This window comes from Symphalangus syndactylus, chromosome X, assembly GCF_028878055.3.
Source record: "Symphalangus syndactylus isolate Jambi chromosome X, NHGRI_mSymSyn1-v2.1_pri, whole genome shotgun sequence".
NCBI classification, from domain to species: Eukaryota; Metazoa; Chordata; class Mammalia; order Primates; family Hylobatidae; genus Symphalangus; species Symphalangus syndactylus.
This window is the reverse complement of record NC_072447.2, coordinates 52,281,734-52,301,690: the sequence shown is the minus strand read 5'-3', so window position 1 is coordinate 52,301,690 and position 19,957 is coordinate 52,281,734. Positions and strand designations below refer to the sequence as shown.

Sequence of the window (19,957 nt, the reverse complement as noted above, 5' to 3'; positions counted from 1 at the left end):
TTTCCTTGAAGATGGATAAGCAGTAGCTCATGCATTTTTAGAGAGTTCATATTTCTGTGGAGCTACATCTATTTTGCAATTTAAAGATTTCATTTTCGGCTGGGCACAGTGGCTCACGCCTGTAATCCCAGCACTTTGGGAGGCCAAGGCGGGGGTCATTACTTGAGGTCAGGAGTTCGAGACCAGCCTGGCTAACATGGTGAAACCCCACCTCTACTAAAAATACAAAAATTAGCTGGGCATGATGGTGCACGCCTGTAGTCCCAGCTACTTGGGAGGCTGAGACAGAAGAATTGCTTGAACCGGGGAGGTGGAAATTATGGTAAGCTGATATCATACCACTGCACTCCAGCCCAGGTAACAGAGCGAGACTCCATCTCAAAAAAAAAAAAAAAAAAAGATTTCATTTTCATGACTGATATTAAAAGCCTGTAAGACCCCTAGGACTTTGTTTAATTATGTGTAATGTCTAGAGTACCTAGCATTTTTATGATGTCTAAATATTGAAAAATTTAAAGCACATCACTTGGCCAGAGCTTCTGAGTCTTCACACATCAAAGTATACAAATGAAGAAAAAATGTACACCTAAGTTTTATCTAAATTAGACCAATGCAACTGCTGCACACCTGGGACACACTAGGACGACTGTCCCAGTTGTTAATATATTTAAATACTTCCATACTGGTTGGTCAAGAGACGTCGCACCGAGCTCCACAACACTCCCCCTCCACCTGGCACTGAAACCACCTCTGCTCCTTCCCCAGGACCCCACAGAACACTCTTTGACCCAGAAAATAAAGAGCTATTGCCCACCACATTGGGCTGCCTTCAGGACCCTGCCCCAACACTCAGGTGAGTCGTCAGTCCAGTGCCTGTGCCATATACAGGTATTAAATATTTTGGCTATCTCTTGTATACAAATGTGGTGGAGAAGGGGCTGGCATGGAAGTTGGGAGATTTAAGTTAGAGTCCTTGATTAACCTCTGATATGGTTTGACTCTGTCTCCATTCAAATCTCAACTTGAATTGTATCTCCCAGAATTCCCACATGTTGTGGGCAGGACCCAGAGGGAGGTAATTGAATCATGGGGGCTGGTCTTTCTTGTGCTAATCTCGTGATGGTGAATAAGTCTCACAAGATCTGATGGTCTTATCAGGGGTGTCTGCTTTTGCCTCCTCCTCATTTTCTCTTGCTGCCACCATGTAAGAAGTGCCTTTTGCCTCCCTCCATGATTCTCAGGCCTCCCCAGCCATGTGGAATTATAAGCCCAATTAAACCTCTTTTTCTTCCCAGTCTCAGGTATGTCTTTATCAGCAGCGGGAAAATGGACTAATATGACCTCTCTGAACCTCAGTTTCTCCCATTTGTTTATTTATTTAAAAAATTATTTGGCTGGGTGTGGTGGCTCACACCTGTAATCCCAGCACTTTGGGAGACTGAGGCAGGCAGATCACTTGAGGCCAGGAATTTGAGACCATCCCGGACAACATGGTGAAACCCTGTCTCTACCAAAAATACAAAAATAAGCTGGGCGTGGTGGCCCATGCCTGTAATCCCAGCTACTTGGGAGGCTGAGGTTGGAGAATCGTTTGAACCCAGGAGGTGGAGGGGCAATGGGCCAAGATTGTGCCACTGCACTCCAGCCCAGGCGACAGAGCAAGAGTCTGCCTCCAAAAAAGAAATAAAAGAAAAAAGAAAAAGAAAAAGAATATATTTTTTTAGAGACAGGGTCTTGCTGTGTCACCCAGGCTGATGGCAATGATCATAGCTCACTGCAGCCTCAATCTCCTGGGCTGAAGCAATCCTCCCACCTCATCCTCCTGAGTAGCTGGGACTACAGGGGGCACGACACCATGCCCAGCTAATTAAAAAAAATTTTTTTAGTAAAGACGGAGTTTTGCTATGTTGCCCAGGCCAGTCTTGAGCTCTTGGCCTCAAGTGACCCTCCCACCTTGGCTGGCATGAGCACCCAGCCAGTTTCTCCCATTTATAAAATAGGAGGTTTGGACTAGATTATATCTAATGACTCTTTGAGTTCTATTCTGGGATTCAATGATTTAGACACATCTGAACATTTTTCATTTTTATCTGGAGGTTTTGGTGTCTTGCAGAGGGAAAAGAATGGCTAAAAGGAGTTGGATAACTTGTTCCAAAAAGCTGGCCAAGCAGTTGGACTTGTCAAGAAAAAAGGCAGTGGAAACAAAACAGAGAACACTGTATAAAATCCCTGCCCAACTATGCTGGGAAAACCATTTGCAATTCTGATTCTAAAATCTCTAAAAAAATTCATATTGGAGGTGGAAAGTTCCCAGATAAGGGCCGCTAATAGATTGGACAAACTGGCGATCTCTCTCTTTGAAGGCAGTGGAAGATTTGTGATACTTCTGCTTGGAAAAGCAAAGATGAGTAACAGAGTCAAAGACTATACATTTTTGAAAGACATAGAGGGATGATCACTGACTTACTCGTTAAGCCTTTATAATCCTGCACCTGGAAAACAGCTCTTAAAGATTGAAGGGACTAAATTTAGAGTCATAGTCTTCTCTGCACACTGATAGCTGTGAAGTCGGGGTGATAAACTTGTGAAATTCGTTACCCCAAGAGGTACTATGAGCTGTTTACATTGATCCAAATAAGATAGATACTAGTTTATGGTGATGAATATATAAAATATGCAGGGACAGTGATGTTCGGGGCACATCAGGGAAGACAGTGCTGATCTCTTCCAACCCAGTATTGCCACTCTCCAAGAGAGAATGTAAGCCAAAATGACACCTGGATATGCTCCCAGAAGGGCAATTTGCTTTTCTCCTTTCCCCATTTTTTGTTTTTCTTTATTTTCTTATTATTATCTCATATAAGTAATGAATGATCACTTGCAACAGGAAAATTTAAACGGTTCAGAAGACTGTGAAATTAAAAGTAAGTTTTTTCCCCTGCCAACATCCCTCTTCTTACAGGTAACCACAGGAAAATGTGCATGTCCATTTTTACTTGTAAAAAAATTATGTATGATCATATGCATACAGTTAATAAAATATCTTAGGTATTTTATCCACTTATTTAATTATTTTAGTGGCTTTAGATTCCATCATGTAAATAAATAATAATTTATTTTACCTACTAATGAACACTTAGGATGTTTCCAGCATTTGCCACATTTGCAATGTTACAATGAATATTTTTGTATCTTGTATATATCTTGTACCTCAGTCCACTTGTTTGTTAAGGTGCTTTTACACAATGAAGTTTCTGGGAAAAGTACTACTACATTAAATTATATCACATAATACATTTTGATAAAATGGCCACATTTTTCCACCAACTTATGCTCTGTTTATGAGTGTTCGTCTTTCCCTATGCTATGATGATATCGCAATTTCTGTATTTCCACATCTTTATGCATCTCCTCCTGGCTAAGCAGAAATGTATTCAGTTAAGTATATTACTACACTCCTAAAAGCACAGATGTTATGAGGATAGAAAAGTGATATAAATAAGAGTGGGAACTTGGAGAAATGCCATATAACAATATCTCTGTTGGCCAAACAGATACAATCACATAGAGTTTTCTGATGAATTTTATTTCCAGGTCCCCAAACAGGGTATTTGATCTGAATTTCATTTTAAAATTTTATTCTATTATACATATCATTCATAGAAAAGAGTAAGGCTTGGAAAGTATAAAGAATGAACACCTGTGTAGAATCTTGCTTATGGCAATTAGAGGTTGAGTTGGCTAAAATAATGGTAGTTTTTATTTCTGTCAACCTGATCATTAGGTAGATCACACAGCCTCCTCTTCCTGCATCATTCTTTGCCTCACCCTCCCTCTACCTGTGTACAGTAAAGTAGATGTGATTAACAGAGCTTATCCCTTTAATTTTGTGAGTATTTTGAATGAGTTATTTACAGCAAACATTGTGGGTTTGTTTGGATTAAAAAGTGAAGGGATTCAGATGCGATATATCCCAGGATTATATGCACATTACTAAAAACCAGAGCCTTACATCCAAGGAATGAAACACTAGCTGTGAATTTTCCAGCATTAATAAGCAGATCAGAACATAGTTGATGGGGTGGACCTGGAGAGAGATCTAGGTGAGGTGTGTGTGTGTGTGTGTGTGTGTGTGTGTGTGTGTGTGTGTGTGTGTGTTGGGGAGATGGGGTGATGGTCCATGTGCTTCTGAAACACACCTGCTGTCTCTAGTTATGTAATTTGGTGAAAGCATGCCAGGACTTGGCAGCTAAATGATGGTAAGAAATAGCTCTTCTCTCTCCTCTGCCTCAGCTTGCAGCATATGGTCCCAGAGACTATTACACGCAGGAAGATAACCCGGATGTCCCATGCCTGAGCCAGTTCTCACCCTACTCTATCCCAGCTGCATGCTATAACACCACAGAAACACAGACCTTTGTGTGTCTGATCAAGAGGAAGGTATTTTTCAAGAAGGAATGTGGAACCTAGACTAGAAATTTCAGCAGGCTTATAGCTCTGGGCATTGGTTTGCCACTTCCTGGCACTTTGGTTTTTATTACTATGGCTTCACTTCCCACACCCTGTGACCATGGCCATTCACTGGCTTCATGTTGCTTTTTCACTTGAACACCATACAGCATTTTTTAAGCCTCAGTAGTCAGAGGGATTTGTTTGCAGAACCTAATTCCCATACAAAATAAATAAATAAATAACAATCACTTCCTCTTTTGCAAAGCTGCCAACTTGTTTACTTCAAGGGGCAATTATGTCACTGCCAGAACCACACTGATAAATAATCTCCTTGTATTTGAATTTTAAAATGAAGCTCTCTAGAGGGTTAGGCTCAAAAAGAACCAGTGACAGCTTACTTTGCTGGACTCAAATTCAAGTTAAAATTTGCATCTTAAGAAGAATTTATTTCTTTCTATTTTGGACTGAAAGAGAGAATAATGATGAAAGGGAGTTAAGACTTACCTTAGTAATTAGGGAGTCCCAGTGGATTAGACTTGCTAATAGAAACCAAATTAAAACACATTTTGGAGGCATTTTGTTAGAACTTGTAAATACCCCAGAGCTGGTTCTGGATTGTCAGCTTTTTTTACTTTTAAGTTTACAATTATGTTTTTGTTGTATGTTGAATAATAAGTAGGACTAGAGGAAATAGGTTTTTATTAAACCATGCACAAGTCTCTAGTACTTTAGAGCTTGAAATAGCTTCATAATTTCTTATAGTCCACATGTCGTGGCCTATCCTTTCCTCAGAGAAGCCTGACATTAGTAGAGAATCAATATCGCTTCATTTGTGTCTGGAGATTGGAAAATGCTGCACTTAGTAAGTTCACAGCCTCACTGCCAACAGGCAGGCACCTGCCAGGTTGAGAGGGTACAGCCATCTGGAACAGCAGAGAACGGGGTGAGGAAAGCTTTTTCAATTTGCAGAGAAAGCAATTACTACATAAAATGAGTGAGATGGAACCAAAAAATGAATGTCCTGTCTAACCACCTGCTGTTCTTGATCTAGAAATAATTCAATCCTTTGGTTATTTGCAGGGAGCTTTGGGAAGAAAACACATTTCATAAATCCCCATGGCTACAGAGATTGCTGCAATAGTTATCATCATGCCTAATGCCCCTGGATTCCTGCAGACTGTTACACGACTCTGTTGACTCTGAGTCACCAGCACCTGCTGCTGTGAGGAACCTTTGGGTCCTCACTGCTGATAAACCCAGCATGAGAGTCTGGGAGTGATGGATCCAAGAAGATGAAATGGCTGCCTTGGGCTCATTGCAGGTATTAACACTCTCAGTTTTACCTCAGGTGCTAGTCAGAAGATTGCAATGATAAAGGTTATTCCTTTAACCCACCACACGACGAGTCTGAGAATATAAGTCATGGACCACATAACTTCAATGGGCAATTATGTCACTGACTCTTGAAATTATCTTTCAGTCAACCATGGACCACATATATGACAGTGGTCCCATAAGATTATAAAGGAGCTGAAAAATTCCTATGATGTGTGCCTAGTGACATTGTAGCCATCATAATGTCATAGTACAATGCATTACATCTTTGTGGTGATGCTGGTTTAAACAACCTACTGTACTGCCAGTCATATAAAAGTATAGCACATACAATTATGTAGGGTACATAATACTTAAATATGATAATAAATTACTGTTACTGGTTTATATATTTACTGTACTGTACTTTTATCTTTATTTTAGAATGTACTCCTACTACTGATAAAAAAAAAGTTAGCTGTAAGACAGCCTCAGGCAGGTCCTTCAGGAGGTATTCCAGAAGGCATTGTTATCATAGGAGATGACAGCTCTGTGCATGTTTTTGCCCCTGAAGACCTTCCAGTGGGACAAGATGTAGAGGTGGAAGATAGGAACATTGATGATCCTGACTCTATGGTAAGCCTTGGCTAATGTGTGTGATTGTATTTTTGTTTTTAACAAAAAGTTTAAAAAGTAAAAAATAAATAAATAATTTTAAAACTAGAAAAAAGCTTATAGAATAAGGATATAAAGAAAGTTATCTTTGTACAGTTATATAAAGTGTATCTTACACTGTTATTACAAAACAGTAAAAAAGTTAAAAATTTTTTAAGTTTATAAAGTAAAAAGGTTACGGTAAGCTAAGGTTAATTTATTATTGAAGAAAGAAAAATATTTTTATAAATTTGTTGCAGTCTAAGTGTACAGTGTTTATAATATCTACAGTAATGAACAGTAATGTCCTAGGCCTTCACATTCACTCACTACTCACTCACTGACTCACCCAGAGCAATGTCCAGTCCTGCAAGCTCCGTTTATGGTTAAGTATCCTATACAGCTGTACCATTTTTATACCATATTTTTGCTGTACCTTTCCTATGTGTAGATACATAAATACTGACCTTTGTGTTACAGTTGCCTACAGTATTCAGTACAGTCACATGCTGTACAGGTTTGTAACCTAGAAGCCATAGGCCATATCACATGGCCTGGTGTGTAGTAGGCTATGTCATCTAGGTTTGTGTAAGAACACTCTATGATGTTCACACAAGGACAAAATCTACTGACACCGCATTTCTCAGAATGTATCCCCATCATTAAGTCACTCATGACTGTACTGGAAGGAGTCTTTAATTGCATCTGTTCTTAGAATTCTAGGACTCTTTCCTGTGGTCTTCATGATGCCAAGCAACAAATATTCAGTTCAGTGATTAATCAGCCCAGTTCTTAGTTTTGTTTCCCCAAGAAGGAAACTGCAAGACAAGTATTCAAATGCATGTAGCTTGTTTGGGAGGTGATTCCAGGGAACACTGTTAGGTGAATGGGGAAGTGAGACAGATAAGAAGAGGAAAATGGGCTGGGTTTGGTGGTTCATGCCTGTAATCTCAGTACTTGGGGAGACCAAGGCAGGTGGATCACTTGAGCCCAGGAGTTATAGACCAGCCTGGGCAACATGGCGAAACCCCGTCTCTACAAAAAATACAAAAATTAGCCAGGTGTGCTGGCACGTGCCTATAATCCCAGCTACTCGGGAGGCTGGGGTGGGAGAATCACCTGAGCCTGGGAAGTCAAGGCTGTAGTGAGCCATGATCATGCCATTGCAGTCCAGCCTGGGTGGCAGAGCAAGACCTTGTCTCAAAAAAAAAAAAAAAGGAAAACAATACCAAGTTCTCCAGCAAGATACCACTGAAGATACCACTGTATAAGCTCCAGAGAAACTTCAAGAGATAATATAGAACAGGAGTTGGCAAACTACAATCCATGGGCCAAATCTAGCCTCGTTTTGTATAGCTTGTAAGCTAAGAATGGTTTTTATGGTTTTAATGGTTAAAGAATATCAAAAGAAGAAATTTGTGACACGTAAATTACCTCAAAAAATCAAATTTTAATATTCATAAATAAAGTTTTGTTGAAATGCAGCCATGCTCATTTATTTACAAATCGTTTATGGCTACTTTTGTTGTACAAAATTACAACTCTGTGCATTGCTGTAATCTCTGTACAGCAGAGTTGAGTAATTGTAATAGAGATAATGTCACTAGCAAGGCCTAATATATTTAGTATCTGGCCCCTAACAGAAATAGTTTGCTGTCCTGTAATGTAGAACATGCACCTCAGAGTTATCCCATCTAAGGAGCTTGAGAGCTAGGGTACTTATCCAATCAATTTTCATCCCTCATTTGATGAGGGCTGCTCCTGGACAGCTTTAATTTCCCAGCACTTAATAGTCTGCCTTGCCATAAATGGATAATACCCAGGAATTATGAGTTCTATGAAAATTCGTCCTCAGCTCAAAAAGACATAATTACATATTTCCCCTAATTAAACATGAAAACATGCATTTTACAAATTCCTAGTTTTTCTAATTCCCGAGAAAACTCGGTTGTATTCTGGGCCCAAGACCACAGAGTGAATTAAATATTTCTGCCTATTTCTCAATTATGGATTGAATTAAGCAGTATAACAAGTTATATAGAGCCTCTGTGGAGGATGGCTGGTAGTATAAAGTACCTTTTCTTAATCAACAACAATCCATGATAATGAGTAAATTGGAGCTGAGAATGTCTTTATCTTCTGCATAACTTCACCAAGTGGATAGTGAGCTATTTCAATTAGAATGATATCAAAACCCAAATGGAGATTATTGATATAGATTTAATTTCATAATATTATGCTTGTGAATAACTGAAAATGATAAAACATAAAAGGCAGAAGCATTGTCTAAATAAATGCAAAGCAAAGTCAGTATTCACCGAGGCAAAACTTGTTCTGGTAGCAGATTCTAGACACCAGTCATTCCCAAGACTGTATATCCTCTGCACAGCCACTTTCTTTTATTAATTCATTTATATTTTTTTAACTTTTAGGTTCAGGGGTGCATATTCACGTTTGTTATATAGGTAAATTGCTTATTGCTGGGGTTTAGTGTACAGATTATTTCATCACCCAGGTAATAAGCATAGTACCCAATAGGTAGTTTTTTTTATCCTCATCCTCCTCCTACCCTCCCCCCTCAAGTAGGCTCTGGTGTCTAATGTTCCCTTCTTTGTGACCATATGTGCTCATTGTTTAGATTCCATTTATAAATGAGAACATGTGGTATTTGGTTTTCTGTTCCTGTATTAGTTTGCTTAGGATAATGGCCTTCAGCTCCATCCATGTTGCTACAAAGGACATGACCTGATTCTTTTTTATGGCTGCATAGTGTTCCATGGTGTATATGTACATTTTCTTTATCCAGTCTACCATTGATGAGCATATAGGTTGATTCCCTGTATTTGCTGTTGTAGATAGTGCTGCAATGAATATATGCGTGCCTGTGACTTTATGGTAGAACAATTTATATTCCTTTGGGTATATACCCAATAATGGGATTACTGAGTGAAATGGTAGTTCTACGTCCTTTGAGAAATTGCCAAACTGCTTTCCACAACAATTGAACTAACTTACATTCTGACTAGCAGTGTATAAGCATTCTCTTTCTTCCACAACCTCAGCAGTCTGTTCTTTTTTGACTTTTTAATAATAGCCATCTGACTGGTGTGAGATGGTATCCCATTGTGGTTTTGATTTGCATTTCTCTAATGATTAGTGACATTAAGCATTTTTAAAATATGTTTGTTGGCCACGTGTATGTCTTCTTTTCAGAAGGGCCTGTTCATGTCCTTTGCCCACTTTTGAATGGGGTTGTTTTTTGCTTATAAATTTAAGTTCCTTATAGGTTGAGGATATTAGACCTTTGTTAGATGCACAGTTTGCAAATATTTTCTCTTCTTCTGTATGTTGTCTGTTTGCTCTGTTCATAGTTTCTTTTGCTGTGCAGAAGCTGTTTAGTTTAATTAAGTCCCATTTGTCAATTTTTGTTTTTGCGCAGACACTTTTAAAATGAGGCTTAAACATACCCAATTTCATACAGCCTTATACCCTAATTTACTTAGATGTTCAAACACCATCAAACACTTTCTTTCTTTAAAAGAACAGCAGCACAGCTTAAAATCCAAAATGAGAAATTCAGAAAACAGCCAATTAAAAACAAAATCAATTTCTTATTCTGAAATGATTTCAAGTTTTTCTTTGATCACTAAAACTAACCACAATTGTTTCCTCCAATAAAATTGTTAAAGGTTCATAAGTTTTAGATGTTGTTTATCTCCAAACATACCAGTATATTATTAAAAAGAAGAAAGTCTATTTGTCCAAGCCCAGATTCACAGTTAGAACAAACTGTACACTTATATGGTCTTCTGTATGACCCTCTTATTCCATGCTGTACATGCTAGAGAATGCCCAAATTAAGTGCTGCCAAATGTCATCATGCCCACATAAACTGCCCTCTACTAATTTGAAGGGTTAGCCTTTCTGTCTTGGTATTATCCCACAGACATACATGCCTCCTAAGCAAAACTGTCCCAGTTTTCTGGTCTTAGGAGGATGGTTGCTGATAGTAAAGTAGGAAAGTACTAATCTTATCTACACTAGCCTGCTTCTGTTTTTCTGGCTTGTCATGTCTATTGTTCTACGGCCAGCAGGCACTTTTCTTTCCACTATTTAAGGTGGTCTCAATACTTCCACTCATTCATTCAACTATTTATTCTTTTGATAAATTTTTGAGTTCCAACAATATGTCAGGCAACTCTCCTCACTTCATCCCCAACTGCCACACACACTTGACTTGTCTCAGATAAAGCAGATAGGGGGCTGGAGGAGTGCACTCTACTAGGGTCTTCCACATTACCACAACCACCAGAACCACAAAATAGATCTTCACAACTTTAAATGGAAGAGCGAAGATATGGTTGCTGACTCCAGGCTTGAGACATTCTGGGTTGAATCCCCTGAAAAAGCTTTTCAGGAAACCAATGTGATTTTATCAGCAAGATTTACCTTGTGAACCTTGAAGGCCTTTAGACATCTGTGTAGACCAGGCTATCAAAAGAAATAAAAGTTATTAAGCATTGAGAGGTCAGAGTCCCAGCTAAGGTTTAGGCAGTATAGCTTTGTGGTTAATGGCATGGCTTTTCAAATGGATGATGATTCAAGTTCAGCTTTATCTATGCCTTTAAAATCAGTTTCGTAATCAATATTAGAAGAATACCACGTGTCCTCCGTTAGGCCGTGCAGTGTAGTATATGGCAATAGCAATATGAGTTCTGTTTCCTCTCTCCTTTAAATTATACCTAAACGTTTTCCTTAGGGTTCCAACCTTAGAATAGTAGACTTGCAAAAAATGTTTATCTATTCCTAGTATACACCAGTGTTACATCTTTTCCTCTTCTATTGAATCTCTTTGTTTTAAACAATGACTAGCCTCTTATTTCCATATTCTCGGAAGGAGTCTATTATACCATGTATCAAATCTCATTGATGCCCATGAGATCATATATGCCTCAGAATATTAAAATATTAGATTGTCTGTTTATTGCTTTTAATTATCAATACTCTGGTTTGTTTGTTACATAGGCAGAGTAACAAACACCTGGTAAGCATGCTCTAATCCCCCTTCCTGCACAGGGCAGGCATTGCTAATCAGCCATAGCTCTCTAAATGCAGCTTCAGAATATTTCCCAACACAAAGTTCAGGAATCCTTTATCAAGATGTAGTCTATTGGACATTCTTGGTATATTATGATATGAATCCTATTGTTGGGGTTAATATCAAGAAAATTACTTTTGAGATAGGTTTGAGCCAGTTTTTAATTTGGAAGGGATGAAAAGAGAGAAAGAGAAGAGCAAACAGAGCATTGCTCATACAAAGCAATGTTTTTCTAAGGAGAATGCTTATCGGATTTAATTTCCATTCTAGCAGATGGGTTTTAACGTTTAAACAGAATCGCTTGGATTTGAAGAGACCTCTCGTGGGTTATTTAGCTCATATCTCAGGACTACCACAAGATAGATCTCATTATTTTTCTTAAATCCTGTCTTAAAAATGAATGAGTGTCTAATGAGTCTTTAAATAGTGATTTTACTACCTCCTGTGGTAGCATGTGTCATAACTTCTGTATTCTACTAGCTTCATAACTTCAGTGTTCTAATAGCTACCAATTCTGCTCTAATATTTATTTAAAATTTCCCTACAGCATCAGAAGTCTATTGCTGCATTTTCCACACTTGCTCTGTTTTTAACCTTTGAAGCTAGTTACAACTGGCAGTCACTGAGGAAACATAAGCTGCAGATGTCATGGATGGACTGGTCACCGTAACCACCTTGGACTTAACAGTTGCTCCTGACCATTTCTTAGTTTGAACTTCATCTTCTCCTAAGTTCAAACATGAAGGATGGTTGGCAATCATGCATCTGGCCCTTTGAATTTAATATAGTACTGTTATCTTGGGTGTTGACTTTCCTCATTTGCCTGCTTCTCCATTTCTTTGTATCAGCCAGGAATCCCTGCAGTGCTTCTCCCTATTGTTCAGCACGAACACCTGTATAGGAGGAATTGAGGCAAATTCTTCTAAAGCTTCATTTAAAATGTTGACACTAAAGCATGATTATATCTGGACTGTGCATGTCTAGATCTATAAATTTGGGTTCTTCCCACCCATAAATGAAGTGGGTAGTTATCTTTTTGTTATGATTTGAGTTGATAGCCTTTCTGATAAAAAAAAATCTTCCTTACTTAGAAGTGCTGGAAATTGAATCACTGAAGAGTCTTTTCTCTTGATCAATCACAAGGCAAACCAAGGTTCTCTTTTAAACTGATGATGATTTAGAAGGGTTAATACATTAGGTCAAAAACTCCTTAGTATAAATTAGATATTTTTCATCCCACTTTCCTCCCAAATAAGTGAGTATACGTAGTACACTAGAGTCCTTGAAAGAGATACTGAAAGGATAGAAATGACAGCAAAAATAAGTAATGGAAAAGCACCAAAGAAAAATATTGCTTATTTCTCCATGTGACCATGGGCTAGCCTGAAGTCAACTCAAATCCACAAATGTAAGACTTTTTTCATGGTGTTTCCTTAAGGCTACATTCCAAATCAATATCCCTACTACTTGTCAAGTGTTCTTTACTCATTAATCCTACCTTTGGCTGCCTGGAACTTCAAAGGTTACCTTCATGCTATCTTATTACTAGGGCCTGCCTGGGAGGCCTTTCTTCTTTTTTGCTTTCCACCCAATCCTTGGCTTCTCTTCAAGGCCAAGATCGTTACATACCCATTATAAAACCTTATCTGAGACTTCAGACCTTACTCTCAATTTACTTAGCAAACATAACTCTAAGGCATGCAAATGAAGAGGAATGAAACTATGTTCATTGTGTACCCACTATGTGGCAAGCACTGTGCTAAACATGTATCATAAGGTATCTCATCTTAGTATGTACAGCCATATCAGGTAGGTTTAATTATCATTGTAAAATGAAAATGAAAAAATAACATTAATTTTTTTATAGGAAACAGAAATCTACCTGGAAAACTGTCGCTCACCTAACAGAGTTGAGAAGGATGTTATGTCTTATGTTCTTAAGGTAAGCCATTAGATAGAACAGTCTGGAAGATTCTAATTCAAAACCTGTGAACATTTCACAAAAAAATTGTCTAGCTAGTGCTGGGAAGCTTTTTAGTATCTGGATGTCTGGAAGGTCTATAAGTGAGATGAGGTAAAACTTTTCTGAGAAAGAATGTAAATAAAAGAGTTATTAAGTAATTATTGGTGACATGTAGCTTAGATTCAGCAGCATGCCACTTTGCCAGTATCTATTCTTTAAATATAGTCACTCCAGCTTTGTTTTTATTAGTATTGGCATGGTATTAATATATCTTTTTTCATCCCTTTAATATACCTATATCATTATATTTGAAGTCAGTCTCTTACAGACAGTGTATAATTGGATCTTTTTCAAAAAAAATCCATTCTGACAATTTTTGACTTTTACATTTCCATTTAATGTGATTATTGATATGTTTAGATTTATACTTACTATTTTATTATTTATTTTGTGATTGTTCTATTTTTCATTTCTTTGTTCTTTTTCTTCCCTTTTTGGATTATTTGGACATATTTTAATATTCCATTTTGTCTATTGTATTTTTACTGCCTTTTTATTTATTTATTTTTACTTTTATTGTGTTTGTTTTTTACTGATCAGAGAAAAGGAAAACACTACAAACACTATTTTTTGTGTTTTTTTCTAGGGATTATAATATATGCACTGAACTTTTCTGAGTCTACTCTGAATCGATATTTTACTGTTTCAAGTGAAAAAAATTACCACCATTATAGGTCCCTTTCCCCTACCCCCTTTATACTGTAAATGCCTTTTATGTAGTACCTCTACATATATTGAAAATCCTATCACAAAATGTTATGTTTGGCTTTCAATCATCAAGCATATTTTAAAGAACTCAAGAGGAAAAAATATTCTATTTACCCAGATGTCTACCATTTCTATTGCTTTTCTTTCGTTCCTGATGTTGCAGCTTTCTCTCTGGTGACATTTCCCATCTGTCTGAAGAATTTTCTTTAACAATTCTTTGAGAAAACATCTCCTGGTAATAAATTTTCTTGGTTTTAGTTAATCTGATAATGTCTTTATTTTACCCTCATTACTGAAGGACTGGATTGACAATTCTTTTCTTACAGCACTTTAAAAAAATGGCATTTCACTTCCTTCTGGTTTCCATGGTTTCTGATGAGAAATTTGCTGATATTCAAATTGTTATTATCATGTAAGTCATGTGTCATTTTCTCTGGTGGCTCTCAAGATTTTTTCTTTGTCTTTAGTTTTCAGATGTTTGATTATGGTGTGTCTAGGCACAGATTTTTTTCAGGGTTATCCTATTTGAAATTTGCTGAGCTTCTTAAGTCTGTAGGTTTATGTCTTGCCAAATTTGGGGAGTTTTCAGCCATTACTTTCTTACGTATTTTCTCTGCAGCATATTCTTTCTCATTTTCCTTTAAGGCTCCAATGACACAAATGTTAGCTCTTTTAGTATTGTCCTACAGGACCCTGAGGCTCTGTTTGTTATTTATAAAAATATATTTTCCTCTCTATTATTTGGATAGGATCATTTCTATTGATCTCCCAACAAGTTCACTATTTCCTCTGTTATCTCTGTTTTTGTATTGAGCCCATCTTGTGAGTTTTTATTTTGATTATTGTATTTTTCATTTCTAAATTTTTCATTTTATTCCTCTTTATATCCTTTATTTCTTTGCTGAGGCTTTCTGTCTTCTCATTTATTTTGAGAGTATTTCCTCCTCTTTTTAAATTTTTAAAAAATGTTTGTGGGTACATAGTAGGTTTATATATTTATGGGGTACATGAGATATTTTGATACAGGCATACAATGTGTAACAATTGTATCTGGGTAAATGGGGTATCCATCACCTCAAGCATTTATCCTTTCTTTTTGTTACAAACAATCCAATTATACTCTTTAATTATTAGTGTTTTAAAGTCTCTGATAATTCCAGTGTCTGTGTCATCTTGGCGTTTGTTTCTGTTGGTTGTTTTTCCCATGAGAGTTGAGCTTTTTTTGTGGTTCTCTCTATGCTGAGTAATTTTGGATTTTATCCTGGACATCTTGGAAGACTCTAGGTTATGAGACTCTGTGTCTTTCATCCTGTAGGGAATGTAGTTCATTTTGCTGTGATAGACAATCAACTTGATTGGGTTCAGGCTGTACATTCCAACCGGCCTTCTTTGAATTGTGGTTCCAATGTCAGTTCAGTTTCCAAAGCTTTTGCAGTGCTATTCAGGTCTGTCTCATATGTGTGAAACCCACAGCCAATTTAGAACCTAAGCAGTGTTCTGTCCCATAATTTCATTCTCAAAATCTTTGGTATATTGTTTTGTGTGAGATCCATACATGCATAACTAGGGAGGGAGCCTAGGACTTCACAATTTTATGGGGTTGTTTTCCTCATGCTTCCCAAAATGTCCCCATTACTTTTTCTTCCCTGGGGCTCAACTTACAGGCTGTGACCGTCTTACAGCCTAAGAAAGATGGGGCTTTATATAACTATGCTGTGCTGCACACTTCCAACAACTGAACCTATGTCAGTCCTGAACTGAAACAGCAGGAGGGCAGATAGAAAGAAAAAAGGCAATGGGGATTCACCCCACCCTTTTGGAACATAACCATCCTGATCAGAAACAGTGGTTCTCCTCCCTCAGAATTTTAGGCATCCGTAGGCCCCCAGTGCTGCTGCTGTTCTGCTGCGACCGTAGTTACTGCAGGATGGCCTAGAGTACAGAAGCACAGAGAAAAGGGAAAAATCTCAGAGGACTTCCCACAACCACCCTCTCTCTGAGCATCAGGAGATCTCTTTCTTGCTCTTCAAGACAGAATTAGAGAGCTTTTCTGTCCGTGCATGAGTACCCACTTCTAGGTTTCAGGATGCCTTCATTCTAGGTCGGGGATAACAGAAGAAAAATAAATGATAAACTCAGTGTCAATTTGGTAGTACTTCAGATTCTGGCCTGTCTTCTCTCCTAGTCTGCCCACCACTGTTTAATTTTTAGAGTCCTCAAATAGCTGCCCCATGCATTCTGTCCAGGTTTTGTAGCTGCATTGAGTGGGAGAAGCAGGGTGGAGTTACCCCCATTTTACTTGGAACCAGAACCTTCTATTTCTTTTATATCCTGCTGCAAATATATCTCTGTATTTATCACAGTTACTTTTGTTATTTTTATAACATCTTCCCCCTAGAAAAAGCCTCTAAAACATGATGTTTTGCTATAAATACACATAATGAAATGGTTAACACATCTATCAAGTCAACATATCCATTATCTCACAGTTACCATTTTTTTTTTTTTTTACGGTAAGAGCACCTAAAATCTACTTTCTTAACAAATTTCCATTATACAGTATTAGGTATAGTCTTCATGCTGTACATTAGATCTCGAGACTTATTAATCCTACATAACTACATCTTTGTATCCTTGACCCACATCTCCCTATTCCCCACCCTCCTATGCCCAGGTAACCACTGTTCTACTCTTTGTTTCTATGAACAGGATTTGACTTTTTTAAGATTCCATATATAAGTGAGATCACACAGTATTTTTCTTTCTATGCCTGGCTTATTTCACTTAGCATGATGTTCTCCAGATTCATCCATGTCCACATTGTCACAAAAGGCAAGATCTTCTTTTTCAAGTCTGAATAGTATTCCATTGTGTGTGTGTGTGTGTGTGTGTGTGTGTGTGTGTGTGTGTGTGTGTGTATTTGTCCATTCATCCACCGATGGACACTTAGGTTGGTTCCATACCTTGGATATTGTGAATAATGCTGCAATGAACATGTGCATGCAGCCATCTCTTTAATGTGCTGATTTCATTTCCTTTGGATGTCTACCCAGAAGTGGGATTGTTAGATCATATGGTAGTTCTATATTTGTAGTTTTCAGAGAAACCTCCATACTGTCTTCCATAATAGCTATACCAATTTACTTTTCCACCAACAGTGTGTAAGTGAACGTCTTTCTCCACATCCTCTCCAACACTTATTTTTTGAAATGTTCTCAGGAGAAACCTGTAAGGAAGGAAGTGAGGGAAGCAGGAAAGGCAGGGGAAGAGGCTAAGCAAAAATACGGTTTCAGCAGAAGTCTAGCATCAGCCTGATCCCACAGGAAGTTCTAGAGCAAAGACAGCACCACACAGTTGTCTCCTTGGAGGCAAAGGGACTGGATTTTTGCTCCTACATACCAGTCTGTCATTGACTGTGCTGGTGGGTACATAACCTCTTAGGCATCTCTGGGTGAGGTTCCCATCAGCTGAGAGTAATTCTCAAGAGAACATTGCAGCTGTGAGCTGTTAGCAGCCAACACTCATAGCTACTAAATATAAAATAAATAGAGCTAGTCACAGTTCTGGGTAAGATGGTGTAAGCAGCTGGGGATGGATGCTCTGGGTGAGGCATCAGCACCATCATTATAATGATTAATCACACATTTCAGTGGTGATCATCACTGAATGCTGCTATTTCCTTCCAAAACACAGAGAGAATCACTAACTAGTTGTGGCATTGCAGGAACCATGCCTGCGCTGAAATAATCAGTCTCTAGGGTAATGATTCTGAACATTAAGTGTGCATGAGAATTACTTAGGGAGCTTGTTAAAGATGCAGATTCCATCACCAATCCAGAGATTCTTATTCAGTAGATGGGCTATGAGAGCTGCATTTTAACAAGGACCCCTGTGATTCACTTTGAGATTATGGAGGTGGTCATACAACCTATTTCAATGATGGCAAACGTCATTCTGCTTTAATTGTGTTTCCTCAACTAAGTCTGAAGCTCCTATGGGCAGATGTTAAACTGCAGTAATTTCCCCTATAGTGACGTTCACAACCATAAAATGTTTTATACAGAATGTTTTAATTAAGCCCTTATCAATTCATTGTTCCTGTGATCCAAGTAACATAGGGGGCCTGAAATGAGGTGACTGTAGGTATCTGAGGCATAGATGAAAACTCTCAAAGCAGGTGCCATAGGAGTTGTAGAATCCCAGGAGGCAGCTAGCCCTATCAGCAGTGAATCATAACTTTTTAAAAATAATCTTCAGACAGCCCAGGGATATCAGAGGCTTACTGACACAAAATGCCCATCTCTGCCAAGTGCCCTGCACTGTGAATAGAAATGTATGGCTGGGATGGGCCTGGGAGTCTAGCATCTGTTTTTACAGCTGTGATTGTCCATTCAGATTGGGATCAGCATCAATTATATCATCTTTCACTATAAAGAATGGAATATTGATCAGGACTCAGGCCTGCCTAACAATACCAGCTCTACTTTGGGTAGCCAGATAATCTAAGATCAGAAATGAAACAGTATTTCTAAAAGTACATTAAAAAAAACTAAAATGAATATGAGAAACCAATAGACTATCAAGTGTTCCTTTCATTCCTTTGTAAGAACTAGGCTACATGCTGTGACAGCAAAGGATTTGCTTAGGAAGATCTACTTAATTAGATAAAGTATCTTCCCTTAGTAAATCTGAAAAATAAGCAGTTATGCTCTGCTGCATTTTTATCTTCTAAGATTTTATTAGTTTATCCAGCACACAGTACTACACACTAAAATAAGGCAATTATTTTATTATTTATTTATTTATTTATTTATTTATTTTGAGATGGAGTCCCACTCTGTCACCCAGGCTGTAGTGCAGTGGCACCATGTTTGCTCACTGCAACCTCTGCCTCCCGGGTTCAAGCAATTCTCTTGCCTCAGCTTCCCTAGTAGCTGGGATTACAGGCGCCCACCACTACGCCCAGCTAATTTTTTTTTTTTTTGTATTTTTAGTAGAGATGGGGTTTTTCTACTAATGTTGACCAGGCTGGTCTCAAACTCCTGACCTCAGGTGATCCGCCCACCTCGGCCTCCCAAAGTGTTGGGACTACAGGTGGGAGCTGCTGCACCCGGCCATTTTATCTATTCTTGGTAATCAAGTGGAAGTTATGAGGTTGATCCAGCTGTAGTTTAGGAAATCTGACATGCAAGGGAGCATGTTAAGATTTTATGGGCCATTAAAAGGACAGAATTTTAAATGATTACTGAGATCAAAATGTCATTTATTTTCATAACAAATAAGTGGTTTGGGATTTGTTATTCCCAAAGTGAGTATCACTGAGGCTGACCCTTGCCCAAAGGCATATTTATAAATATACGGGCCTTTACCAAACATGTGAAGCACCTAGTTGTTTATATTCACTTAATGACTGACTCTTTGTCTGCTTCTGACGTGTAGTTAAATGAGCTTGTTGTTGGCTGATAAATCCTCCCAGGACTGAGGAGGTCAAAGTAAAGAACCAGCATTTTGTGGCAACCCATGATCATCTGTCTTACTTCCTTGAGGAAAGATAAGCCCTGAGCTGAGGTGATCAGCAGCAGGCAAGAACTGATTAATAGGCATCATTTTTTTCTGGCTGCTTTGTGTAAGCAGCTAGGCTACACTAGTCATGCCTCTGAGAAGGGGTAAAAAATGACAGGATGAATTGGGGAAGCAACCAGGGAGTC

The 19,957-nt window shown here is 38.2% G+C and overlaps 1 long non-coding RNA gene across 1 annotated transcript in view; it reads left to right on the top strand.

The window, feature by feature from the left end:
* Window positions 1-6,377: 6,377 nt before the first annotated feature.
* LOC134735994 (uncharacterized) overlaps window positions 6,378-19,957 on the top strand; it is a 28,530-nt gene continuing 14,950 nt past the window's right edge. The window contains exons 1-2 of the long non-coding RNA XR_010119604.1: window positions 6,378-6,402; window positions 13,386-13,460. This is a non-coding gene — a long non-coding RNA (uncharacterized lncRNA). The remainder of the gene's footprint in view (window positions 6,403-13,385; window positions 13,461-19,957) is intronic.